At 42.8% G+C, this 9,909-nt stretch overlaps 1 long non-coding RNA gene across 1 annotated transcript; it reads right to left on the minus strand.

The window, feature by feature from the left end:
• Positions 1-499: 499 nt before the first annotated feature.
• Positions 500-9,610, minus strand: LOC129384447 (uncharacterized). The gene is made up of 4 exons (XR_008612168.2): positions 9,495-9,610; positions 6,066-7,239; positions 4,932-5,012; positions 500-2,654 (listed from the first exon to the last, which is right to left on the minus strand). It is a non-coding gene; the product is annotated as an uncharacterized lncRNA (long non-coding RNA).
• Between the last annotated feature and the right edge of the window lie 299 nt (positions 9,611-9,909).

Consider the following 9,909-nt stretch of genomic DNA (forward strand, 5'->3'; position numbering starts at 1 on the left):
TTGCACGAGGTCCTTGAAGTTACTGTGTCGGGGCCTCGAAAGTCCTTGAAAACCATTGAATTTTTTTCTTCAATATTGCTACGAACCCAGTAGAACAACTGTCATGGAGTAAAAACCTTGGCTGAACAGGGGCTTATACGCAGAGCACAGGAAGACTAGAAATGCAGTAGTAGGCATGGAGGGCCCTGAAAAAAATGTGCCACATCCGCTCGTCTGCCTTATGTTTCTGCACTGACTGTTGCATTTTTAATAGAAGTGCACTTTCTGTTCTACTCCAATAAACGCAACATTACGAACTCCAGTGCGGGGCAGTCCTTCAGCCAGTGCAGAACTTTTTCTGTGCATCCGAGTCAGCTCTGTCATTTTTCCAGCATTGTAGTAGAAGATTTGTTAAACTGGTTTAGCAGAATATGAGCAGTACACTCTTAAATTAGCTGTTTATTTGTATGCACAAGTGCAGGTCCTCAGTTTGGTTGCATGACAAATTGCCATACCTCAATTGATACAAGAAACAATTTTATTACAGTTTAATAAAATCCAAACAGTAATAATCACAACAATATAATGACATACATTTCTTTTGGTACGTGTACAGCCCATGTCTTGGCAGTGTATAAATTCAACTATACACCGCAAGTACTGTGTCCTGACCACTATTACTCACATGTGTAAAACCATCACAGCAATTCAACAAATATCACAGTAATTAGTGACATACACTTTGTAACTGCTTTACATGAGCATAATGTATACATATGGTCCCTGTGTACCTACACATGACTAGTGCCACCCGAGTACTATTACTCACAGGTGCAAAACCAACAAAGCAGTTCTTTAAAAAATATCACAGCGCTTAGTGACGTACATGCTGTAACTCCCTTGTAGAAACTTAATACAAACAAGTGAGGACACAGAAAGCTAGCAGTGGGCATACATGGGAATACCACCGCCTCAATACTAATTCACAAGTGTAAAACCAACCAAGCAGTTCTTTAAAGAATATCACAATGCTTAGTGACATACATTTTCTAACTAGCTTATATAAGCTTTATACAAACATGAGAACATACACAAAGCTAGCGGTGCACCCGCATAGAAGTGCGGCCATCTGAACACGATTATTTGCAAGTGTAAGCTCAACAGAACAGTTCGTTATAGTGCCGCACATTTTGTAACTGCCTTATACAAGCTTAGTGCAAGCACAAGAATGCAGAAAAATATAAATTAAAAACTTGCTCTATGCATACACAAACAGATCAACACAAATGGTAAACACCGCTTTGAAGACAAATGTGACTGTGGCAAAGCGCAGTGCTGTGCCGGTTGAAATCGCCACCCACAAAAGTATTGAGCAATGCTTAAACCACAGGCAATAAAGTGCTGAAAGACTGCGTCTCTAACGTAACTATTTTAATTCAAATTTCTTGAATATAGGGCTCGCTTGCAGATAAGGCATCTGATCCAACTGACCTGATTTTACACCTGCTACATGCATACAATGCACTCAGATGTAAATGGTAATAATAATTATAAAAGGCATTTAAAAACTTGATAGTATGATGAAGATGCACGACTAGAAAAGTTCTGTCCCCCTCGTACTTGTTAAAAAGGTGTAAGTGCGACACATGTTCTCTTTTTCCTCAATTTTTGCATTAATGGACAGCCGGGAACCTCGAACCGACACAAAAAAAAGATACTGCTATGTTAATAGTGTTATGAATAATTTTTTGTGAAAGCTTTTTTACAGACAAATTGCAGTCTCGTTTCTGGAGGTTGAGCTGTATCTTGCAAAATACCTTGAAAAGTGGTCACATGGGAGCATGACACTATATCATAATGTTAGTTTCAAGTCGCTGCCCTACAAGTCGCTGCTCACTGTGGCCAGTGATGCAACAGCAGTGTCTGTGTGATTTTCATCACACTTCTGTCCTATGCCATTCTTACCAGAGTTGGCGGCACATAGATACCCAAATTTCGATAGTGTTGCTTTCTCAGGTGGTTGCTTTCGATTTGCTCAATATCAGTTGGCACTTCAGCTGCATCAAACTTCCTTTTTACCTCTTCAACAACAACATCAACAACGATCTTATGACACCTGTGTTGTCCTTCTAGTTGCCTACAAAGACCAGTCAATCTAGCAACAACACTGACAGTCTCTACTATCTTGCAATGGGGGAGAGGTGTGTCCCACCATGTGTTCCACATCGTTGTCACTATGTGGGCTGGCTGGGGAGGCAACAACTGTAATATGTTTGCATTTGCATATATTAAAGTGATGCTTGTACTGTGTTATAACACCTAACTTAGTCTTGCACTTGCTGCACAATAACACTGGCTCATAGTCGTGGTGAAAAGCTTTTGTATGTTGAGCAAATGAGTTGTATCCACTACAAAAAAAGTCGGTGATAGCACACATGTTGCTCTACCAGGCCTGGTGTGGTTCCTTCTGACACTGCTGCTGATGCTGACGCACTGCTGCTTGCCTCGTACACTGTTGCAGCTGCAGTAGACATGGCAGTCTCTGTATCTATTGCTGCCGTGTCATCTGTCATGGTAACTTCCAAGTGGTATCGGGCTCACTTCTGCAACAGAGATGTTGTTTGCCCCTTGAGGGCTCTCATGATCAGGGCCAATAATTTCGTAGGCATTGTCTCCTGCATCGAAGAACCAATAAGAACAGCATGAATTAATAAACATAGCTCTAAAAAGTACGGACATCAAGACTTAACCACAAGCTTTGCACATAAGTGACCGGGCTTAATGAATAATACTTGCAGGAGTTACACCATTGTTTGTGTATATTAGAGTAAAGCCTCATCACAAGATATTCAAGAGGCACGGGAAACATGTCTTTCGAAACCAAAAATTTTGAGACACTCAGGAGCCAGACTAGATCACTTTATTATGCATCATCACTAAAGTATGTTTTGATATATCTGAAGGAATAAATGCTCAGGGTGGCTTAAGGGCCCCTAAACCACTTCTCGACATTTTTTGAACATTTCAAGTAAACACGCGTATCGAAATCAGAATGCCGTCACGATCGACGAAGCCAAATGCCAGAGTGCGTAGCACTGCCGGAGCACCATAATATGAAGAAAATGACCCCGTGCGCCTCTCTGGACCTATCCTGCACCCCCCAGTTTGCCCTGACGTCACCAGGCTGTCTCTGATGATGTCACCAGTTTCCGGTGCTGTCGATTGGTCCAACGAAAGTGTACGACTGCCGGCAAGGCCTGCAAGCAAATACACACACTCCTTCTTCCTCGTCGCATTGCGCGCGATGCCATTGTGGGCAGCCAATGGGGGCAAAGAACAGAAACGCCAACAGAAGGGTCTCCCTATGAGGCTCTTCAACACGAGTCACCATACAGTTCCGTTGTATTAGCGCCACCCCCCCGCAGGACGACGGGCCAGCGTGGCAGCAACAGAGCTCGTTGGTGTTGGCCTGTCCCGTAACATTTGGAGGTGTACTAGGCAAGGAAAAGATGATACTGTCCATATGGCGTGTACCAGATGAAAGAGTAAAATGAGTGGGGACTACTTTTCAATAATCAAACACACGTAGCTCCACTATTACTGCACCGTTTCGAAAAATTCTCGTGGCTACCTGTTCATTGCCTTATTGTGTAGAGCTGCAACACCGCAACTAAATTTCAACCTCGGTGGTTTAGGAGCCCTTTAAAGAAGACATTCACAGCTTTTTAGTGACTGTAGATTGTGTTAGATTCCTTCCCAACTTCTGGAATTTAAACACTTCACTTTGCAAGCCTTGTTGCTCGCAGTACCTTTGAGGTGCTCTTAGGCGCTCGTCAGCTTCAACTGCCGACACTTTCTGCCCTGCACTGTCCTCGTTGCCCTCCTTTTCTGGTTCATGCTAAAAGAGACATGCGCGATTGACTTGTGTAAGGATTACGTGATCTTTACGCCCTTCGGAGCACACAAGGTGCACAAAGTGAATGTGTCTGGGTTGTGTCCCTTCGAAGTAGTGAATACTTAAAAAGTCATCCTTAGTAACAAAGGTGTCTCTTGTATACAGTATTGTTAACGTGGCAAACATCGGAAAACCAACCAAACCATTTTCAGATGTCTCTTACAACCAAGTGCATCTTGTAATGAGATTCTACTGTACTGAATATATTTCAACTATGGATCATCTGCATGTACATATAGTCACAAAGACATTTTGTGTGGAATGGCGAATCGGGAAACAGTTCGTACTCTTACTTTTTGTCCCTAACATAAGCAGCTGATAACAATATGATAAAAAAGCAGGCAATGAGGCTAGAATGGAACATAATCCTTCAGCTCTAAACAGTTTTTTGGGCCCACATCATTCCCTCATATGACATAACGAAACAACTTGATTGCAGTAATGGCTGCATGTGATCTGAGTTGATTGAAACAAACTATACGTAAGGTTATCCTGCTGGTGATCCTGGCTGCGCGATGCTTCTCATGCTTTTTGGCACGATTCCTTTTTTTCCACTCCACTTTTTTTTTTCAGATTTTCTCCCCTTTCCCTTCCCCCTTGTGTAAAATAGCACACTTGAAGTATCAAATCTGTTCAACTAACGTGTGTATCAAACCTGTTAACATGTGTGCTTCTCTGTGGTCTGTGTTGTATTTTTGCGCTGCACAATTCAATTCAAGATGAAAGATGGAACGTCCCTGCATTTAGTTTAATTGTGTGTGTGTGTGTTTATATGTCTCTCTCATGTTTTGAAATATATGTACACTCAGGAGTGCCTGCATGCCCTTCTCTCCTGCTCCAGTGACGAAAAGGAGAGCCTGTTTATGTACCATAGTAAAAAATTCAAAGGTTTTCGCTGTGCCCATTACATCCCTTATCATATGGATCTGTCACAATACAGAGTAGCAGTGGTCCATAATACTAGCCCATCCCAACATAACTATAAATTAACACATACCGACATGCTGCGAAACAGCTGTTGCAAAGCCGCTGGTGAAGGCAATTTCCGCAGCAGTGCAGTGGTACAGCCGAGTTCCACCTATATAGCGACAAATCCATATGCGTGTTAGCAACTCAGTAGTTGCTGATGGTTTCATAAGCTTTACACTACACAATAAAGTAATCTAGACAACTTTGTTGGAACAAATGCACATAATTAGGACACCACTTAAACACTAACACGATTAATTGCCCCCAATCTCTCACTCACTAAGGGATAATACTACTGAAACATCGGTGGAGAGCTCAGATTAACACAGCCCATAAAGGACAAGCGTTCTTTGAGGAAAAGAGCTATAACAGCGGTTAGTTTTCTTGATCATTTTATGTGGTAGCTTTGATTTAAATGTCATGCAGTACTATAAAATACGAAGTGCCGCATTTCTAGCAGCAGAAGGCGTCGTCAGGCTCATGGTACAACAGATTTTTGCACTCTTTGTCAGTGAGCCGACACATACAAAGAAAACCGAATTCACACATACATATACAATGTCAAGTGCACTTCTCCTTCTGAAAACGCAGCCACCAGTTCCAATGTTGCTGAAAGGAAAGGTTATATAAAGTGCGAGACTGCATGGAACTGCCACTTATGACTGTAAATGTATGGTCTGCTGATTGCAGAGGTAGTCACATGCTATTTCTAGTCTCTTTTAGAAGCATTACTAAAGAATAAATTAAAATCTATTCATAAGTCACGAATTTCATGCATCCACAGTTTGGCTAAATAACCTGTGAGAAAAAGACATATTTACCTGGAATAGCAACCTTTTTTCCTGCTGCAAAACTTTCCTTCGAATTAATGAAATAACTTTACAGCGTCATAATGCGTTTCTCGCAACTACTTGCCGGCAGTGGCGAGTTAGTGTTTATATCCGACTCATTGGGCGACAATACTGCCAAACATAAATGCTTCACGAACACGAGAACACGTCCCTCACAGAGAATAGCAACCATATATGCCTCTGTGAGACATGATCGCACCTTTGTGGTCAAAATGTACATTAGAACTACATCACCATCTCATTAAAAAAAAGCCTCAGTACAAGGCAGCAGCCAACTGCATAATGTGAAATTGCAACTGATGTCCACTTACTGGTGGCCTGTGTTTGAGTCACTTTTGGCAGTTGACTGGGCGCTGAGAAATGCACGTCCTGGGTTGTCCCTGCAAAACATACAGGGTTATGTCAAATGCTGAAAATATATATATGCCGGCATTTCATCAGTCGCAAAACAAATTAGTAAACCAATAAACTGTAATGTAAACAGAGTACACATCATAAGATAGGCTGTCAACTGTTAATGCATTACGCAAAAAACCTAATGCATAGGAAAGACTATATGTATACACACGAAGCTGACACACAATTTAATTCGCTCTAGGTTTTTCCGTGCAGTATATTCAAATTATTATGTCTCGTGGTTAGAGCAAAATTAGTGTAAATTACGAACTAAATTATCTACCCTGGAAACTTTTCTTCAATATGCACCTGTGCGCGCTTCGAACGAGTAGCGTTGTAAAATTTACGTACATGGCATTTAACATAGTTGCTGAACACGGATTTCCTTTGCCCTGTGTCGTGTACAGTGAGCTACATATATCTGCCCCCCCCCCCTTTTTTGTACTAGCCATACTGCGTGCCACTGCACCTATACGCACGTCAATAAACCTCACGACACAGAAATAAAAAAAGCGCCAATCACCCATGCCTGCATGTTGTAGTGGGCCTAACCTAACCAAGCATGGGCTGTTGCTTTTTATAGTAAACACAGGCACCGTGCTCATTGCAAGTATGTATCATGTCGCTAAGCAAATATGCAATTTCATTGTACCACTATTTTTTTATCACATGGATATATCTGTTGAGAGGCAAGACAAAAAGCAGTCACTTCTCAGAACTAATCAGCTTTCTTAAAACACATTTTAAACTTTTCAATGACACTTGCTGCTATGTGTTTGTCTCCAGAGAGCATACTTGATTTGACTTTCCAATCAGAGACATTACATAAATATACCATGTTAAGATGACTGCTTGGAGCACGTGAGAATTTTCATCTTCGTGTAACATACTGTATCTTGATTTTGTTGACATTTGGTCAAATGGTACACCCAATATACCCACATACTAGTTTTCTTGTCCAAATAACATGCCAATGTATTTTGATTTTTTGGCATTGGCTCCTCTGCACTACGTGAAGTCGCGCTGCACTGGCTCTTTCACATCCTCGTGTCCTTGCAGCTGCCTTCTTGCGTTATATAAAGCGGGTGCCTGAAAAATATCGTATGCAAAAGTCAACACAAGGGCATGGTGCAAAACAACATCAAGACAGTCAGGCCATGGCAATAAAAAAGTCTTAGCTCTTAGTCTTCCTAGTGAAATGCATGCAAAACATCCAAATGACTGCAACAGTCAACTGCTAAACTTACTTCAATTTTTAGATTTAAGCAAAAAAACAAATGAACCACAGTTCATCCTTGTTTTTCATTAATGTTAGAATACTCCTGCTAATGAATAGAATATTGGTCATTTTCAGACGTCATAGGTCTGTCATGAGTCTGATGTATCGCAAACACCACTTGTGACACATCCTAAGCACGTGCCCAGTGTGCTCCCCCCCCCGCACCATCCCTGGTTGTGCCACTGCTGAAGCCATAATTTGAGGATTATAGCTGCAAACATGATGCTCAGTAGGGATGAAAATATTGTCCTTCAGCTCAATGGATATATGGATGTGCCTATAAAAAAGGGCAACAAGGCTTGTTATGGCAAGCTTACCCACATTTCAATACTAACAAGTTCACTGCGGCCTGCATCTAAGCTTACGAAAAGGCATGAACTTATTTTCATGCATGAGGTGCGCAGTGGAGTTCATTTTTGATAGACCCCACTACTGCTGCAGTTTGAAATCTAGCATTTTAGATTCTTGTAGGCATGTAAAAGTTTCAGTTAAACCGCAGTTATTAGTTTATTACACCAACCTATTGTTCTGTGTACGACAGACTGATAACACGGAATTAAAGCAACATTTTATTTTGATATTTTATTTCTCTACTAAAAATATTCAAGCGATAAACACATCTTTATCTGCCATGCTATAGCAAAATGCACACATTACGCTTGTAACCCCCAGAGGAAGGCTGATTTAGCTGTTCATATGACATAACTCTGACACGCCAACTCATATTAGCAAATGCACAGGCATGTCCAAAACAATAAGCGTATGCAAAGCGCCCCTGCAATTGTAATTCCACACAGCAGCCGTTATATTCGATGCCGATGCGTAACTAGCTGCTCGACAATTCACCGAGTTCGTAGACATAAGCATCCTTTCAGTTTCGCACCGTGCACGAAAACCGCAACAGGAGACAAAACCAGACCTATAATCACACCATTTCACATGAGCAAAAACAGTTCAGTCTTAGGGATAAACACTGTGAGAGCGATTTAGTGCGCGACGGCGACGAGCGACGGCTTCGAGAGACAAAACGGGCCGTCGCTTGAACAGATGGCTCGGTTCTGGAAATCTAGAAATCGTCGCTCGTCGCCCAGAAGTGCTATGAGCGACTAGCCAATAGCGCGAAGCCGGAACTGGATGTAAGTACATACATAGCTCAAATACTACCGATTGTCGCGCGGAACGAGCAAATGATTCAATTTTTATACGTGCAAGGATAAGAACGTACTGCAAGACCTCCGGAAATATTTTATGCTACTTTTTATAGTAAAATACATCAACGTAAATTACTAAAGCACGCGTCACGCGTGACTGCAGCCCTCATGCCGGCAACACCGGGGAGGCGTCGCTGAAAATCGTCGCTCGACTTGTAGGCGACGAGCGAACGCGACAGCCATCTCCGTCGCGTCGCTTCTAGCTGCCGCGCGCAAGATCGCTTATATGGGGTGCATACTTTTTTCAGCATAAAACATGGATTCCTCATGCATTTTCAGTAAGTTCAAGATAACGCGCCCAACTAACCTCTTGCAGCATGCAGCTGAATGCCTGCGGCAAAGTTTCTAACTAGCACTGGTGCTGCACGTAACTTCAGTGGTCGCAGATTCCCCCTGCGCGAGACACCGTCAAGCGCGCGGTTTATTGATAAAAAAAAAGCATGCTGCCAGCAAAATGACGCCTTCTGTTATGTGATTCCTTAGTTCAACAGCGTTCCGTACACAGTAGACTGCCAAACTGAATAAATTCAAACACACAAAACGCACGCTAATCACGCTCCGCATAGGCTCGGAATCACGGGCTGGTGAACTAACCATTTTAAGCGTCCTCTCGCCTGGCGTCTTATTGAACATACCATAGTTCTGGCAGCGTTTGCGATTTTTAAAGCTCTTACGGACAACGGCAAAGTGATAAAATCACATGCAGTTATCGCGACGATTGGCTTTTTCGATTGACATCGAGAGACACAGCGCGTATGCCTAGTCCTTTGTTACGTCGGCTAAGCGCAGCGACGACTTCCTGGCGATAGCATGACATATACGGAGAATGTGCACCTAAGTTAGAATTCACTTACCGTGGAGGATTTGTTGTTATATCCAAGGCATGACGAACGACTGTCGTGTTTTCGTTGCGACGCGAGATGGCTGACACACGATCTCCCTTGGCTGGCCTTCGCTGTTGCTCGGTGGACGCTATGGTGGACGGATCCGCTTTCTCCGCTGCTGTGTTGTTCCGCGATCTTGAGCGGGCGCGCGCGCGCGCGGTGGAGCCACTCCGAGTGAAAAAGTAGAGCGCTCGCTACGCGTTCCTTTGAACTGCGGCGGCCTGTTCTCTTAGAAGCAAAACGACGTGTTCTTTGCTCAGCGTGCATGAATGATACATTGCCATGTTCGGGGCCAGCCACCTACAGTTGAAGCAGAAGATTACGCTACGTTTTTTTTCTATTGCCGCAAGAGTCTCTCTTTTCTATTGTCGCAAGAGTCTTTTCA

The sequence above is a fragment of the Dermacentor andersoni genome, chromosome 9, assembly GCF_023375885.2.
Source record: "Dermacentor andersoni chromosome 9, qqDerAnde1_hic_scaffold, whole genome shotgun sequence".
Classification (NCBI taxonomy): Eukaryota; Metazoa; Arthropoda; class Arachnida; order Ixodida; family Ixodidae; genus Dermacentor; species Dermacentor andersoni.